Below are 18,982 nucleotides of genomic sequence, written 5' to 3' on the forward strand. Positions count from 1 at the left end.
TTTTTTTAAAGATTTTATTTGACAGTGATCACAAGGAGGCAGAGAGAGAAGGAAGCAGGCTCCCCACTGAGCAGAGAGCCTGACGCAGGGCTTGATCCCAGGACCCCAGGATCATGACCTGAGCCGAAGGCAGAGGCTTTAACCCACTGAGCCACCTAGGCACCCCTCACTGCAGGCATTTTTATACTTATGTCATGTGATGACGAAGACAGTTTTTTGCATTGCATACTTAATGCAGATTAGACTTTTTAAATGTTCAGTTACACATTGAGATAGTATTTACTGTCTTTGCTGCCATCATCCAACAAAAAGCAAATGGTGTAGCTAAAAGAGAGAGAGCTAGGAGAGCTAGGGCTACTGAAAAAGACCATCCATAATCCACAGCCAGTGCAAGATCATTCCAAATGCGTGTCATAATCCTCATCCTTATATTCCAACCTCTCAGAAATGTCATCCCTCATAGAATTCTGACTTTCCAGATGTCTATACAACACTAGCTGATGCCAGGATCCATCTTGATGAATCACAGTTTATTTTTTTTTTATTTTTTTTTTTATTTTTTGTTTTTTATTTTGATGAATCACAGTTTAAATACCAGTTGATAGGGTTCAGATAGCCACAAGCTCCTATTCAAGCTAACAGTTAATAAATGGAGACTTTCAAAGTTATACAATATATTCAAATGCATATACTGTATTTGTAAATGTAACAAAGCAAGCAGAGATTTCATCTCACTATATGAACATTTTCCTTATTTTAGATCATTACATTTCTACCCCAGGATTCCTTCAAATGCTGTAAATGTTGTGTCCTTTTGGACTATAACACTCCAACCATCCATATTATATCCTGAGCCATCACTGTTGTTTTGGGATTTTTTCGGTGGGAGGGAGGGTTGCTCTCTCCTTAAATGTCTTCAAGTTTGTCAGGCTCTAAGTTTCCCAAGTAAAATTCACTTTTACTTCTCTGATCCCAAATATTTCTATCATTGAATTCTAATAAAATTGTTGCATTCCCAAAAAATCTGTAACAGTAATTCTGAAAAGAAACTGTGGGACCCTAGGAAAATTTGTATTTTTCACAAAGCAGACCCTTGAGGGAAGGGTAGAGGGTTCATCAAAATCTTGGGTGGGAGGGGAGAAAAGACAACATATACAATTTGAAAGTGCTTTTAATTGAGAAGGGACACCCAAGAGCAACCAACATAAAAGCATGTTCCTTGGTTCATCTGTCTCCTTTCCACATGAAGAAATAGGGAATGACTTCGCAAGAGCCCTTCTTCCTCTGGGGAGGGAGCAGTATTTCCCTCAATGTAGAGTGGTCTTCCCTGCCTCGCCCTATTAATGCACAATGGACTCATGAATAAATGGCCATGGGGGCAGGGATGGAAGTTATGCATGGACTCAGCAACATGAACTTGTATTCATCAGGGCTGATCTGGCTCTGGCCCCTGCTGAGCACCCAGTCTTCCAGCAACAGAGACTAACACTGAGTCTGGGTATGGATTACCTGGGGTAATCTGCTAACTGCCTGCTGTTAGGTTAATTACATTAGACTGCTTCTTTCATGGAAGGGGCAACATTTATTGGAATAAACACTCACTCTGATATAGATTTGCCTTCCTTGCATGAAATGCATCTGTCTAAATATCTTATCTATAGTCATGGTATTCCACATAATATTGTTTCTGATCAAAGAATTCTCTTCACAGCTAATGAAGAGTGGCAGTGGGCCAGTCCTCATGAAATTCACTGGTCTCACCTTGTTCTCCACCATTCTGAAGCTTACTTACTAGAAGGGTAAAATGGCCCTTTGAAGATTCGATTACCATGCAAGCTGGGTACCCTGAAGGGCTGGGACCAGAGTTTCCAGAATTCTGGCTACATGTGTTCTGAATCAGTGTCTGATATATGGTGCTGTTTCTTCCGTAGACAGAATTCATGGATCCAGAAATTAAGGGGGTAGAAATTGGAGTATCTTGATTCACTATTTCATCTAGTGATCCACCAGCAAAATTTTTGTTTCCTATTCCTGTAACTTTATATCTTGCTGGTCTAGAGACCTAAATTACAGAGAGAGAAATGCTTGCACTAGGAAACACAACAATGATCCCCTTGAACTGGAAGTTAAGAATGCCACCCAGCCATGGTAAGCTTCTTATGTCTCTGATTGAACAGGAAAAGAAAGTAGTTACTATGCTGGCTGGGGTGATTGATCCTAGCTAATAAAGACTCTGATACTGGCTTCAGCCATTGGGTGAAATGTGGTGTTATTCACTGCAGGAGGCACAAGTCTAAATAGAATGGAAATAAGAATTCTCTCTTGGGGATCTGCCCTATAGAAGACTTTGATGGAGTGGGAGACGCCTCCCGGTACTACTGTCCCAATCCCCAGTGCCAGCACAAACCACGAATGTCAGGAGAAGCCACAGGACATCATGGATGTGGTAGAAGACTATGCTAAAGAAAGATATGTAGAACCGTTAGTAATACAGTCACAAGAAAAACCAGATTGAGTTTTGGTTTCATTTAGTGACTTCAACAGTATGCAAAGCTGAAGGACTTGTTTGGGTGCGTGCAAGTGTTCATATAAGTAGAGCTAAAGGAAGCAGTGTTTCATAGTCCTATGTCAGCAACAGTTTAATGTCCAGGCCCTCATGGCAATGAGAGACCATGCAAGCAAGCAGATGGTTAAATTTGCTGCCAACATTAACAAAGAGAGCGTCATAGATGTAGAAGGTGTAGTGAAAAAGTGAATCAGAAAATTGGAAGCTGTACATAGCAAGACGTAGAGTTACATGTTCAAAAGATTTATGTGATCAGTTTGACTGAACCCCTCCTGCCTTTGCAGCTGAATGATGCTGTTGGACCTGAAGTGGAAGGAGAAGAGGAAGGAAGAGCTACAGTTAACCAGGATAGAGTCCTTGATCTTAGGACTTATCAACTAGTTAAGCAGTCTTCCCTTTCCAGTCTGGCATCTGCCATTTTTTTTTTAAGATTTTCTTTTTTTAAAGATTTATTTTATTTATTTATTTGACGCAAAGAGAGAGTCACAAGTAGGCAGAGAGGCAGACAGAGAGAAGCAGGGAAGCAGACTTCCTGCTGAGCAGAGAGCCCAATGGGCTCTCAATCCCAGGACCCTGAGATCATGATCTGAGCCGAAGGCAGAGGCCCACTGAGCCATCCAGGCACCCCTGGCATCTGCCATTTTTTCTGAGAAATTTAATTAACAAAGGTTTTAGGGAGACCCAAACTCCTAAAATTATCTCAGTTGACAGTGAAGGAGAAGTCAACGTATTTACTGGGTCATATTTTAAAAATATTGCATAGTTGGCCAGTCCCAACTGCTGTACAAGCAAATGTGTATTTGTGCTTATTTTGAGAAGGTTTTCTGTATTGGACCAGTATTCAGAGCTGTAGACTCAAAAAGCCATGGACATTTAATTTGTTGGTATGGAGATTGAAATGGCTTTTTTTTTTAAGATGTTATTTATTTATTTGACAGACAGAGATCACAGGTAGGCAGAGAGGCAGGCAGAGAGAGAGGAAGGGAAGCAGACTCCCTGCAGAGCAGAGACCCCCCAATGCAGGGCTTGATCCCAGGACTCTGGGATGAGGGCCTGAGCCAAAGGCAGAGGATTTACCCCACTGAGCCACCCAGGAGCCCTATTGAAATGGCTTTTAATTACCGTTACCATGACATTGTGGAAGAAATTGTTGAGACCTTAATACAAACATTCAAAGGACTCCCAGAAAGGTTGAAAACTAAAATTCAGTGAATAAACAATTTCTGTGTGAGCCATTCAAACTTTTGGAGCCAACTTTAAGACTTGAGTATTGTGAAGTGTAGGCTATGCTTAAGGAAGCTGTAATTGAAATGGGAGATGAAGATCTGAGTACACCCAATGGAAAACTGTTGTGTCATTTGGTGAAAGAAAAGCATGATACAGACTTTTATATTCTTGATAAATATCCATTGGTTATAAGACCTTTCTATACCATGCCCGACCCAAGAAATCTTAAAACAGTCCAACTCTTACAGTATATTAATGAGAGAAAAAGAAATACTATCAGGAACTCAAAGAACACATGATCCTCATCTGTTAACAAAGTGAGCCTTACCTCATGGAATTGACTTGGAGAAAATTAAGGCATACATTGATTCCTTCTGCTTTGGAACGCCTTCTCATGCCAGTGGAGGTCTTGGGTTGGAATGAGTGATGATGCTTTTTTTGGGATAGCACAATGTTCATGAGACCTCAGTGTTCCCTGGTCATCCCAAACAACTCACTCCTTAAAGAAAGCCATGCTTTTTAAATTATTTCCAGTAACTTGCTATTGATCAAGCTATCCCTTAGCTACTTAAAATATGCAGTGGAGTAAATATCCTATCTAAAGTGCCACAATTACTTGGATTAATTCACTGTAGGTTACTTTAAAAGAGCAGATTTTTAAAATTACTAACAAAAAAAATAAAAATAAAAAAAAAAAAAAAAAGAGCAGATTTTTGTAACTTTGGGCATGCTTCAGTAGGAAATTGTTGAACATTTTAATGAAAAATTCTTATGGTTATGTTAAAAATTCATGTTGCATTACTACAATAAATGTTAATAATTTTAAGCATTTTTTTAAAAAAAGAAAGAATTTTCTCTTGGATGTGTTACAACCCAGAAGAAATATCAAGTGTAGATATGTGTTTGGAGTCCACAGAGGAGATCAAGTTTCTAGATACTGTTTTCCAAGTCACTGACATACAGGTGATTTTGAAAGCCATGGGACTGAATGGGATCATATAAGGAGAGAAAGATAGTGAAGACGACCCAAGACTAAGCCCCAGGACTCCAACATTCTGAGATTGAGGAAAGGAAGAGAAGGAGCCAGGGAAAGATGAAGAAACAAAAGGTATTATTGCAGAAAGAAAATTAAAGAAGTGTGGGACACAGAGGTTGAAAGGGGAAAGAATTTTAGAAAGCAAAACTGTTACCCAAAGATGGATTCAGAAAAGGAAAGAGAAGTGACCTGTAATTGGAGGACAAATTGGAGAACACTGAACACCTTGACAGGTGCAGGCTCAGCAGAATGGTGGAGGCAGAAGATGAATTGGGGTGTGTTAGTTATTTCTTGCTATGTAACACACTGCCACAACTTGATCAACTTAAAACAATACAGACTTATAATCTCACAGTTTCCATGGGTCGGGATCTGGACACAGGCTGACTGGGTTTTCTGCCCAGGGTCTCACCAAACTGCATTCAGGTGTCAGCCAGGGTTAGAACCTCATTCTGAGCTTAGCTCCTCTTCCAAGCTCAGTGCTTTCAAGTAGAATTGCATTCCTTGCAACTGCAGGTCTGAGACTCAGCTTCTAGAAGCTTCCCACCATTCCCTACCATGTTTCCTTCTCCACAGCATGGAATTTGCTTCTTTTAGGCCAGCAGAAGATTCTGGCTTTCAATCTCTGACTTCAGGAAAGGCCAGTCCTCCCTTACAGGGTACTCTTATTGGCCCAGACCCACCCTGAATAATTTTACCTTTTAATGAATTCAAAATCAATTGATTAGTGATTCAATGACGGGAATGAAATCCCACCATATCCACAGTTCCATTTACATGTGCATTAAGGGGGTAGAGGGTGTGTGCATTAAGGGGGTAGAATTTTCCAGGGCCATATTAGAACTCTGCCTAGGACAAAGAAGGATTGAGAGGTTTGGAAAACACTGATTTAATAAACTGATGATACCTCTGCTCCATCCTGAGTACCTTACCCAAGCGCCAAACACTTCTTATTATTGATCCCTAGAATGACTTTATGAGGCAGGTCCTATTATTAGTCCCATTTTACAAATGGGTAAATTAGGATTCAGAGAATTTGATGACTTCCTAAAGTCATGCTACTATTAAGAGCACCAGAGTTCAAATTAGGTCCATTCTCCACCAGAGGTCCTTTGTATGGTGTTGACTTATTGAAGACAGTTATAAATAAGGATGAAATGAAATAAGTCTATGGCCAGAGCTCTTTAGGAACACAGTCACAAGTGACATGTAAGATCCTCAAAGTTCAAATGTTGGCCTCGTCTTTGTTCCACCCTCCTTCTTTGGTCCCCTCTTCATCCTTCATGGCTGTACCTCTCTATTCTCCAAATCCTGCCACATCTCTGGGATCAGCTCTCTTTGTCACCTTCTCATTAACATAGGGCCTCTATATCATACATGGGTTACTATGGCAACCATGAAAATTTCCCTGGCTTCTAGTTCCTTTTAAAACCCAGCTGGACCAAAGAATCTTCTCTAAATAGCATTTGGATTTTTTTTGCCTCCTACCCAACATTCTTGCTCTGTCTGCCTCCAGAGCTACCACTCCTTCCCACCTGGCTGCTCTGGGAAGTGTTTTATGCCTCAGCCACCCACAGCCTTTGACTAGGAACCATTCAAAAACCTGAATAGAGTAATTGTTAGTTGACCAGACAAACTAAGGGGAGCTAAATCATTCTGCGAGCACTAAAGGTGGAATCTGTAAATGCTTGCTCAGGCTTCCAGGGCCAATATAAATCCAGATATGGTATCCCCTGCCGCCCATTATGGATCTATTCTGAGACTGTATTGAGAATGTCCACAGTTCTTTGCTCCTCCTCCCCATGAAGCCCCTTTATTTGAACCAGCTCAAGGGGGAATAAATACCTACTCCAAGTCTCCCAATACCCAGAAAGAGGACTCATGCTTAATTGTTAGCTCAAAACTCAACCTCCCTTGATAGGATAAGGGGAAATGGGGGGATATTTTTTTATTGGGTACAGAGTTTCAGTATGGGAAGATTTAAAAAGTCCTGGACATGGTTGGTAATAATGGCTTCACAACAATATGAACATACTTAATGCATTAAACTGTACACTAAAATTAGTTAAAAGGATAAATCTTGTTATGTGTATTTTTTAAAGATTTTATTTATTTATTTGACAGAGAGCGAGATCACAAGTAGGCAGAGAGGCAGAGAGAGCAGGGGAAGCAGACTCCCTGCTGAGCAGAGAGCCCCCATGTGGGGCTCAATCCCAGGACCCTGAGATCATGACCTGAGCTGAAGGCAGAGGCTTAACCCACTGAGCCACCCAGGCACCCCCTTATTATGTGCATTTTACCACAATTTATAAATAAACAAATAAACGTTCATCCTTGCTTTCTATATTCTTTCTCAACCAGCCCCTTCCAATCCTGTGCCATCTCTTACCACTTGCTCACAGTGGCCTTCTTGTCCCTGACCTCCCCTCTGAACTTATGGGCCTCCAAGCCTTTTCTTCTGCTTGTCCATCTACCTTGAAGCCGGACACATTCTACTCTAATTACTAACATATTCTTTAAGACTCAGTTTAAGACATTTATTCCATGAAACCCTCCTAAATTGTTCCACCTTGGAAAGTGACTTTCCCTTACTTAGAGTTAACTACTTAGTCTTCGCGCAGATCCTCTTTTGCGCTATCACACATTTGCTATTATCTCATCTTGGATGTGCAGGTTCCACACATATCTGTATGTACCAGAAAACACAACAGTAAGATTATAAGCTTGCTGAGGGTGAGGATTTATTCCTGAATAACCTTCCAATACCCACTCATTGAAGGTTTGCTATGGCTTACTTTGGGGAAACCCCTCAAAAAATGGCTATGATCTTAGCACTCAAGAAACTTTTTAAAAAAATTATTGTGATACATATACAAAACAAAATTTACCCTTTTAGTTATTTTAAGTATACATTTCTGTGGCATTAAGTAATTCACAATTATCTATCTCCAGAACTTACTCATATTCCCAGAGAGGGAGTCAAGATGGCGGAGAAGTAGCAGGCTGAGACTACATCAGCTAGCAGGAGATCAGCTAGATAGCTTATCTAAAGATTGCAAACACCTGCAAATCCATTGGCAGATGGAAGAGAAGAACAGCAATTCTAGAAACAGAAAAACAACCACTTTCTGAAAGGTAGGACTGGCGGAGAAGTGAATCCAAAGCGAAGGGAAGATAGACCCCGGGGGGGAGGGGCCAGCTCCCGGCATTCGGCAGAGCAACGGAGCACAAAATCAGGACTTTTAAAGGTCTGTTCCGCTGGGGACATCGCTCCAGAGGCTAAACTGGGACGAAGCCCACGCGGTGTCAGCATGGCCTCAGGTCCCGCAGGGTCACAGAAGGATCGGGGGTGTCTGAGTGTCACAGAGCTTGTGGGTATTTGAACGGGAAAACCGGCTACAGAGAGCCAACAGTAAGCTCACAGCTCGGGGATACCTTGAACCGGTCGCAGGCTTGGTGAGCTCGGAGCGCAGCCGGAGGTCAGGCAGACGGGAGTAACTGGGCGCTGTTCTCTGAGGGCGCACTGAGGAGTGGGGCCCCGGGCTCTCGGCTCCTCCGGGCTGGAGACCAGGAGGCCGCCATTTGTATTCCCGTCCTCTGGAACTCTACGGAAAGCGCTCAGGGAACAAAAGCTTCGAAAGCAAACCCAAGCGGATTACGCGGCCCGGCCCCTGGTAAGGGTGGTGCAATTTCACCTGGGGCAAAGACACTTAAGAATCACTACAACAGGCTCCTCCCCCAGAAGATCAACAAGAAATCCAGCCAAGACCAAGTTCACCTACCAAGGAGTGCAGTTTCAATACCAAGGAGGGCAGCAGAACTCCAGAGGAGGAGAAAGCAAAGCATGGAACTCATGGCTTTCTCCCTGTGATTTTTTAGTCTTGCAGTTAATTTAATATTTTTTCTTTTTTATTTTTTTTCTCTTCTTCTGCTAAAATTTTTTTTAAATTTTACCCTTTTCTTTTTTAACGTTTTTTAACTAGTTTATCTAATATATATATTTTTCTTTTTTATTCATTTTCTTTTATTCATTTTCTTTATTCATTTTCTTTTTTTAATTCTTTTTTTTTTCCTTTTTCTTTCTATCTTTCTGAACCTCTTTTTATCCCCTTTCTCCCCCCTCACAATTTGGGATCTCTTTTGATTTGGTTAAAGCATATTTTCCTAGGGTTGTTGCCACCCTTTTAGTATTTTAATTGCTCCTTCATATACTATTATCTGGACAAAATGACAAGGCGGAAAAATTCACCACAAAAAAAAAAGAACAAGAGGCAGTACCGAAGCCTAACGACCTAATCAATACAGACATTGGTAATATGTCAGATCTAGAGGTCAGAATGACAATTCTCAAGGTTCTAGCCGGGCTCGAAAAAAGCATGGACGATATTAGAGAAACACTCTCGGGAGACATAAAAGCCCTTTCTGGAGAAATAAAAGAAATAAAATCTAACCAAGTTGAAATCAAAAAAGCTATTAATGAGGTGCAATAAAAAATGGAGGCTCTCACTGCTAGGATAAATGAGGCAGAAGAAAGAATTAGCAATATAGAAGGCCAAATGACAGAGAATAAAGAAGCTGAGCAAAAGAGGGACAAACAGCTATTGGACAACGAGAGGAGAATTTGAGAAATAAATGACACTGTAAGACGAAACAACATTAGAATAATTGGGATTCCAGAAGAAGAATAAAGAGAGAGGGGAGCAGAAGGTATACTGGAGAGAATTATTGGGGAGAATTTCCCCAAAATTGCAAAGGGAGCAAGCATCAAAATTCAGGAGGTTCAGAGAACACCCCTCAAAATCAATAAGAATAGGCCCACACCCTGTCACCTTATAGTAAAATTTACAAGCCTTAGTGACAAAGAGAAAATCCTGAAAGCAGCCCAGGAAAAGAAGTCTGTAACATACAATGGTAAAAATATTAGATTGGCAGCAGACTTTTCCACAGAGACCTGGCAGGCCAGAAAGAGCTGGCATGATATATTCAGAGCACTAAACGAGAAAAACATGCAGCCAAGAATACTGTATCCAGCTAGGCTATCATTGAAAATAGAAGGAGAGATTAAAAGCTTCAAAAAAAAAAACCAAAAACTGAAAGAATTTGCAAACACCAAATCAGCTCTACAGGAAATATTGAAAGGGGTCCTCTAAGCAAAGAGAGAGCCTACAAGTGGTAGATCAGAAAGGAACAGAGACCATATACAGTAACAGTCACCTTACAGGCAAAACAATGGCACTAAAATCATATCTCTCAATAGTTACCCTGAATGTAAATGGGCTAAATGCCCCAATCAAAAGACACAGGGTATCAGAATGGATAAAAAACAAAACCCATCTATATGTTGCCTACAAGAAACTCATTTTAAGCCCGAAGTTACCTCCAGATTTAAAGTGAGGGGGTGGCAAAGAATTTACCATGCTAATGGACATCAGAAGAAAGCAGGAGTGGCAATCCTTCTATCAGATCAATTAGATTTTAAGCCAAAGACTATAATAAGAGATGAGGAAGGACACTATATCATACTCAAAGGGTCTGTCCAACAAGAAGATCTAACAATTTTAAATATCTATGCCCCCAACGTGGGAGCAGCCAACTATCTAAGCCAATTAATAACAAAATCAAAGAAACACATCAACACTAATACAATAATAGTAGGGGACTTTAACACTCCCCTCACTGAAATGGACAGATCATCCAAGCAAAAGATCAACAAGGAAATAAAGGCCTTAAACGACACACTGGACCAGATGGACATAACAGATATATTCAGAACATTTCATCCCAAAGCAACAGAATACACATTCTTCTCTAGTGCACATGGAACATTCTCCAGAATAGATCACATCCTCGGTCCTAAATCAGGACTCAACAGGTATCAAAAGATTGGGACCATTCCCTGCATATTTTCAGACCACAATGCTCTGAAGCTAGAACTCAACCACAAGAGGAAGTTTGGAAAGAACCCAAATACATGGAGACTAAACAGCATCCTTCTAAAGAATGAATGGGTCAACCGGGAAATTAAAGAAGAATTGAAAAAAATCATGGAAACAAATGATAATGAAAATACAATGGTTCAAAATCTGTGGGACACAACAAAGGCAGTCCTGAGAGGAAAATATTATAGCAGTACAAGCCTTTCTCAAGAAACAAGAAAGGTCTCAGGTACACAACCTAACCCTACACCTAAAGGAGCTGGAGAAAGAACAAGAAAGAAGCCCTAAGCCCAGCAGGAGAGGAGAAATCGTAAAGATCAGAGCAGAAATCAATGAAATAGAAACCAAAAAAACAATAGAACAAATCAACGAAACTAGGAGCTGGTTCTTTGAAAGAATTAATAAAATTGATAAACCCCTGGCCAGACTTAACAAAAAGAAAAGAGAAAGGACCAAAATAAATAAAATCATGAATGAAAGAGGAGAGATCACAACTAACACCAAAGAAATACAAACAATTATAAGAACATACTATGAGCAACTCTACACCAACAAATTTGACAATCTGGAAGAAATGGATGCATTTCTAGAAACATATAAACTACCACAACTGAACCAGGAAGAAATAGAAAGCCTGAACAGACCCATAACCAGAAAGGAGATTGAAACAGTCATTAAAAATCTCCAAACAAACAAAAGCCCAGGGCCAGACAGCTTCCCAGGGGAATTCTACCAAACACTTAAAGAAGAACTAATTCCTAGTCTCCTGAAACTGTTCCAAAAAATAGAAATGGAAGGAAAACTTCCAAACTCATTTGATGAGGCCAGCATCACCTTGATCCCAAAACCAGACAAGGATCCCATCAAAAAAGAGAGCTATAGACCAATATCCTTGATGAACATAGATGCGAAAATTCTCACCAAAATACTAACCAATAGGATTCAACAGTACATTAAAAGGATTATTCACCACGACCAAGTGGGATTTATTCCAGGGCTGCAAGGTTGGTTCAACATCCGCAAATCAGTCAATGTGATACAACACATCAATAAAAGAAAGAACAAGAACCATATGATACTCTCCATACATGCTGAAAAAGCATTTGACAAAGTACAGCATCCCTTCCTGAACAAAACCCTTCAAAGTGTAGGGATAGAGGGCACATACCTCAATATTATCAAAGCCATTTATGAAAAACCCACCACAAATATCATTTTCAATGGAGCAAAACTGAAAGCTTTTCCGCTAAGGTCAGGAACATGGCAGGGATGTCCATTATCACCACTGCTATTCAACATAGTACTAGAAATCCTAGCCTCAGCAATCAGACAACAAAAGGAAATTAAAGGCATCCAAATCGGCAAAGAAGAAGTCAAACTATCACTCTTCACAGATGATATGATACTATATGTGGAAAACCCAAAAGACTCCACTCCAAAACTGCTAGAACTTGTATAGGAATTCAGTAAAGTGTCAGGATATAAAATCAATGCACAGAAATCAGTTGTCTACACCAATAACAAGAGAGAAGAAAGAGAAATCAAGGAGTCAATCCCATTTACAATTGCACCCCAAACCACAAGATACCTAGGAATAAACCTAACCAAAGAGGCACAGAATCTATACTAAGAAAACTATAAAGTACTCATGAAAGAAATTGAGGAAGACACAAAGAAATGGAAAAATGTTCCATGTTCCTGGATTGGAAGAATAAATATTGTGAAAATGTCTATGCTACCTCAAGCAATCTACACATTTAATGCAATTCCTATCAAAGTACCATCCATCTTTTTCAAAGAAATGGAACAAATAATTCTAAAATTTATATGGAACCAGAAAAGACCTCGAATAGCCAAAGGGATATTGAAAAGGAAAGCCAAAGTTGGTGGCATCACAATTCCGGACTTTAAGCTCTATTACAAAGCTGTCATCATCAAAACAGTATGGTTCTGGCACAAAAACAGACACATAGATCAATGGAACAGAATAGAGAGCCCAGAAATAGACCCTCAACTCTATGGTCAACTAATCTTCGACAAAGCAGGAAAGAATGTCCAATGGAAAAAAGACAGCCTCAATGTGCGAAATGTGAGGATGAAGGACCTCAATGTGCGAAAGGAATCCATCAAAATCCTTGAGGAGAACACAGGCAGCAACCTCTTCGACCACAGCCGCAGCAACATCTTCCTAGGAACATCGCCAAAGGCAAGGGAAGCAAGGGCAAAAATGGAACTATTGGGATTTTATCAAGATCAAAAGCTTTTGCACAGCGAAGGAAACAGTTAACAAAACCAAAAGACAATTGACAGAATGGGAGAAGATATTTGCAAATGACATATCAGATAAAGGACTAGTGTCCAAAATCTATAACGAACTTAGCAAACTCAACACCCAAAGAACAAATAATCCAATCAAGAAATGGGCAGAGGGCATGAACGGACATTTCTGCAATGAAGACATCCAGATGGCCAACAAACACGTGAAAAAGTGCTCCATATCACTTGGCATCAGGGAAATACAAATAAAACCACAATGAGATATCACCTCACACCAGTCAGAATGGCTAAAATCAACAAGTCAGGAAATGACAGATGCTGGCGAGGATGCGGAGAAAGGGGAACCCTCCTACACTGTTGGTGGGAATGCAAGCTGGTGCAACCACTCTGGAAAACAGCATGGAAGTTCCTCAAAATGTTGAAAATAGAACTGGCCTATGACCCAGCAATTGCACTACTGGGTATTTACCCTAAAGATACAAATGTAGTGATTCGAAGGGGCATGTGCACCCGAATGTTTATAGCAGCAATGTCCACAATAGCCAAACTATGGAAAAACCTAGATGTCCATCAACAGATGAGTGGATAAAGAAGATGTGGTATATATACACAATGGAATACTATGCAGCCATCAAAAGAAATAAAATCTTGCCATTTGCGACAACATGGATGGAACTAGAGCATATCATGCTTAGCGAAATAAGTCAAGCAGAGAAAGACAACTATCATATGATCTCCCTGATATGAGGAAGTGGTGATGCAACATGGGGGCTTAAGTGGGTAGGAGAAGAATAAATGAAACAAAATGGGATTGGGAGGGAGACAAACCATAAGTGTCTCTTAATCTCACAAAACAAACTGAGGGTTGCTGGGGGGGAGGGGGTTAGGAGAATGGGGGTGGGGTTATGGACATTGGGGAGGGTATGTGCTTTGGTGAGTGCTGTGAAGTGTGTAAACCTGGCGATTCACAGACCTGTACCCCTGGGGATAAAAATATGTTTATAAAAAATACAAAATTATTAAAAATAAACAAAGAACTTACTCTTATTCCCAAACCGAAACCCTATACCTATCAAGCAAAAATTCTACATTCCTTCTTCCTCATTCTATTTTCTGTCTCCTTGAGTTTGGCTAGGTACCTTATATAAGTGGAGTCATATAATACTTGTCTCTTTGTGACAGGCTTATTTCATTTAGCAAAATGTCCTCAACGTTCATCCACGTTGTAGCATGTGTCAGAGTTTTCTTTCTTTTAAAGGACAAATAATGTCCCAATGTATGGAAATACATTTCGTTTTCTATTCATCACCAGTGGACATTGGGTTCTTTTTTTTCCTACTGTAAATAATGCTGCTATGAATATGTACAAATATCTGTTAGAGTCCCTGCTTTCAATTCTTAGAAGTAGAATTGTTGGATCATATGTTAATACTGTGATTAGTATTTTGAGGTCAAGAATCCTCTAAGTATCCAAGGACACAGCCAGTGTGTACAAAACCTTCAAGACTAACTAGCAGAAAGAGGTTTCTAATTGGTCCCAGAACATGGTAGCCATGCAAAGCCTGACTCTACCATAGGGGTGCCCTTGAACACATACCTTAAAATGAACCCATCAATACAAATACAGTCTATATAAAGTGTTACTTTTTCCATTCCAAGATTCATATTGCCCTCACATTTTAGCATCTCTAAAATCAGCATGTGTTATATTTGGTAGCATACAATATTTTAAAGTTAACATTTTTTCCCCTTAGTGGGACATAAAAGATTCATGCATTCTTACAAATAGTGGATCCTTAGGGTCCAAATACAGCACCAGGTACGGTGAAAACAGATAGCATCCTAAGCAGAGATTACTTGCACTTTCCTTCATTATGTTGTACAGTAATGACTATAAAAAGGTAATCAAAGGTCAAGAAAAGAGAAACCATGAAGGGTTTGACCCACTAAGGAAGGTTTCTTGGAGGAGACAGGATTTGTGCTAATTATTCAGAATGGATAACTCAGGATAAACTTAGGATAGAGGGGAAAGCATTTGATAGAGAAGAGCCTAGCAGATCAAAAGCAAGGAGATAGGAACAATTAAATCCTAATTAAGGGTGAGTAGGAGGAAGGAATATTATCATGGATACTGGCTTAATCAAATTTCTGAAGTGAGATCAATGAAATAAGTGAAACAGAGAAAGGCAAATATTGTATGATCTCTCTTATACGTAGAATTTTTTTAAAGATGAAAATGAGCTCATAGATACCAAGACTAGATTGGTGATTATCAGAGGTGACAGGTGGAGGTGTGTGAAATGGATGAAGGGAATCAAAAGTTACAAACTATAGAGTATTATGCCTCCATCAGAAAGGATGAATACTCAACTTTTGTATCAACATGGATGGGACTGGACGAGATTACACTGAGTGAAATAAGTCAAGCAGAGAGAGTCAATTATCTATGGTTTTGCTTATTTGTGGAGCATAAGGAATAACACAGAGGACATGGGGAGATGGAGAGGAGAAGGGAGTTGGGGGAAATTGGAGGGAGGAATAAATCACGAGAGACTGTGGACTCTGAGGAACTAACTGAGGGTTTTGGAGGGGAGGGAGGATGGGAGGTTGAGTGAGTCTGGTGGTGGGTATTGTGGAGGACACGTATTGCATGGAACACTGGGTGTGGTGCATAAACAATGAATTCTGGAACACTGAAAAGAAATTTTAAAAATAAATAAAAAAATTTTTAAAGTTAGCGATAGTCAGATAAGTTTAAAAAATGACAAATAAAGAAAAAAAAACGAAGTAGGAATAGGATTAACTAAACATGTTAAATGATCTGAGAATTCCTGCAAGGATGTGTGTTGCATATTTAGTCTTCAAAACAGGGAATAATAATAGTGATAAAGATATAATTCTAAAATATACCACTGTTAACATCTTTTTAAAAAGTTACAAACTTCCAGTTATAAAATAAATGTCACAGGATATAATGTGCAGAATGTAACTATAATTAATAATACTGTACTACACATTTGAAAGTTGCTGAGAGTAGATTTAAAGTCCTCATCACAAGAAGAATAAATTTGCAACTATGTATGGCAACAGATGTTAACTAGACTTTTGTGGAAATCATTTCACAGTAAAACAAAATTTCTCTTTCTTTCTTTCTTTCTTTCTTTCTTTCTTTCTTTCTTTTTTTTTTCTTTTTTTCTTTCTTTCTTTTTAAGAGAAAGAGAGAGCTGGAGGAGATGGGCACAGGGAGAGACAGAATTTTAGGCATGCTATACTCTCAGTCTGGAGCCCAACATGGGGCTTGATCTCATGATCCTGAGATAATGACCTGAATGAAATCAAGAATCAGACACACAACCAGATGAACCATCCAGGTGTCCCAACAAAATTGGGGGGGGGGGGAAGGAGCAGTAAATAAACAAATAATTCAATTAAAAAATAACAAAGTCTTGAACAGACATTTCACCAGAGAAGATATATAGATGTATATAGATGATAAGTACATGAAAATCTGTTCAAAATTATTAGTCATTAGGGAAGTGCAAAATAAAGTCATAATGAGATATTTGAGATAATACTATACCTTAATTAAAATAGCTAAAATTTAAAAAAATAATGAAAATACCAAATGCTGGCAAGGAGGTGGAGATAGTGGATCTCTCAGACATCTCTGGGAAATACAGAATGGTGAAGCCTCTCTGGAAAATAGCTTTGCACTTTCTTATAAAATAAAACATATGCTTACTATAAGGAGCCCTCATCAGCATCTATCCCAGAGTAATAAAAACATGTTCACACACAAACTTGCACACAAATGTTCACAGTAAACTTACTTGTGATAACGAAACCTCAAAACAACCCAAATGTCCTTGGAACCATGAATGGCTAGACTAAAGTACATCTGTACACTGGGACACTATTCGTTAATAAAAAGGAATGAACAAATGATACATACTACAGCTTGAATGACATATATATATATAGATAGATAGATAGATAGATAGATAGATAGATTTTCTAATGCTGATTTTTCAAATGGTGAAACAAGATCAACTAACACCAAAAGTCATTAAATGTGCTCTGCACTGGACATTAGTCATGATCCCCGAAAATTTCAGCACAAAGAATCCATGCATTTGCTGGCACATGTATTGAGGTTAGATTTCTCCTTAAGATACTCAAAAGAGTAAGTGGTTATCTTAGTGTTAGCAACTTAAAAAACACAGAGCTATTCCCACTCATCTAACTATGCAATGATGTATCAAAGTAAATACAAAGAATATAGTTTTTAAAAAAATGAAAGGAACATCAATGAGATGTAGACCTGAAATAAGTTAAATTACATAAATAAGGGTTTGGCTGAATTGTGGAGTAAAATGCCAAATAAGATCGGATGCTAATGCATGATCTATGACATAGGAGAAGGGTTGATTTGGAGGAATTTTATAAAAGATGGCTGTTAATTTAGGACTTTAATCCTCCTCAGACTTGCTAAATATGAATTCAGGTTATGCTGACTTCTGCATACTAATGTTTTGTCCTTGCTTTTAGCTTGGGAGCTGGAGTGTGCCTTCAAACATTGAGGGTGGTGGTGTGTTGGTGAAGGTAATGGTGATGGTGATGGTGATAATAGTGATGGTGATGGTGGTGATAGTACCATATATGTGTGTGTGTGTGTATTAGTTATAATCAGCACCTTAGACTGAGACAAATGACATTCCTAACTCTCATTAAAAGGACCCCAATAGAAAACTACAAAATACCAATGTAAACAGATGAAATTCAGAGATTTTCAAGAAGGTCTTCTCCTTCAAATATTCTATCCCTTCCCCCACCTCTTTCATCTTTTTCCCTGGAGCTCAATGAAATCTTTGGATTTCCAAGTTTAATTTTGCCTTATAGTTTTATGAAACTCAACATATGTTTTCAGAGGTCATTTGCAGCCATCTTGACTTGGGCCTGACTGTTTCACCATCTGGAGGAAAATAAGATAAATGCATAATTACATAAGGACCCCCATTTTCCACTTTGCCCCATGTCACTTTAGTCTGTGGAGGTACAGACATGGTTTTTTGGGAGAACATTTGAAATCAAACACATCTGTTTGAATTCATTTTGCATATAGAAGTTCCAAACCTAAGTAAAATGGAAAAACTAATTTTTTGTGTGGTTTTCAAAGCAAGTAAAATGGCCCAAATCACTTACATTTCTTAATCCCTAGTGGGACCACTAGGTTGTCGATGTTCCATGGGAGTCTTTTCCAAATCAGTTACTTCCATAATTTGGTCTTCTAATTTTCCTCAGCTTTTCCTTCAGCATTCTTGTTGGGTCTGAAATGTCTGGATACATCTTACATCTCTGATCTCAACTAAATCTGTTGTCAAAAGTGGCTTCCCAATTTGTTTTGTTTGTTTGTTTGTTTGTTTTTTTTGTTTTTTCTTTTCTTTTCTTTTAATTTATTTTTTATTTTCAGCATAACAGTATTCATTATTTTTGCACCACACCCAGTGCTCCATGCAATCCATGCCCTCTATAATACCCACCACCTGGTACCCCGACCTCCCACCCCCGCCCCTTCAAAACCCCCAGATTGTTTTTCAGAGTCCATAGTCTCTCATGGTTCACCTACCCTTCCAATTTCCCCCAACTCCCTTCTCCTCTCTATCTCCCCATGTCCTCCATGCTATTTGTTATGGTCCACAAATAAGTGAAACCATATGATAATTGACTCTCTCTGCTTGACTTATTTCACTCAGCATAATCTCTTCCAGTCCCGTCCATGTTGCTACAAAATTTGGGTATTCCTCCTTTCTGATGGAGGCATAATACTCCATAGTGTTTATGGACCACATCTTCCTATCCATTCGTCCATTGAAGGGCATCTTGGTTCTTCCCTATGACCCTGCCATTGCACTACTGGGTATTTACCCCAAAGACACAAAT

The 18,982-nt window shown here is 39.3% G+C and overlaps 1 pseudogene; it reads left to right on the plus strand.

Moving 5' to 3' along the window:
- Nucleotides 1-876: 876 nt before the first annotated feature.
- LOC101670916 lies at nt 877-4,447 on the plus strand (annotated as a pseudogene).
- Nucleotides 4,448-18,982: the final 14,535 nt, after the last annotated feature.

Source organism: Mustela putorius, unplaced genomic scaffold (assembly GCF_011764305.1).
Source record: "Mustela putorius furo isolate JIRA1106 unplaced genomic scaffold, ASM1176430v1.1 tig00000117_pilon_pilon_pilon, whole genome shotgun sequence".
NCBI classification, from domain to species: Eukaryota; Metazoa; Chordata; class Mammalia; order Carnivora; family Mustelidae; genus Mustela; species Mustela putorius.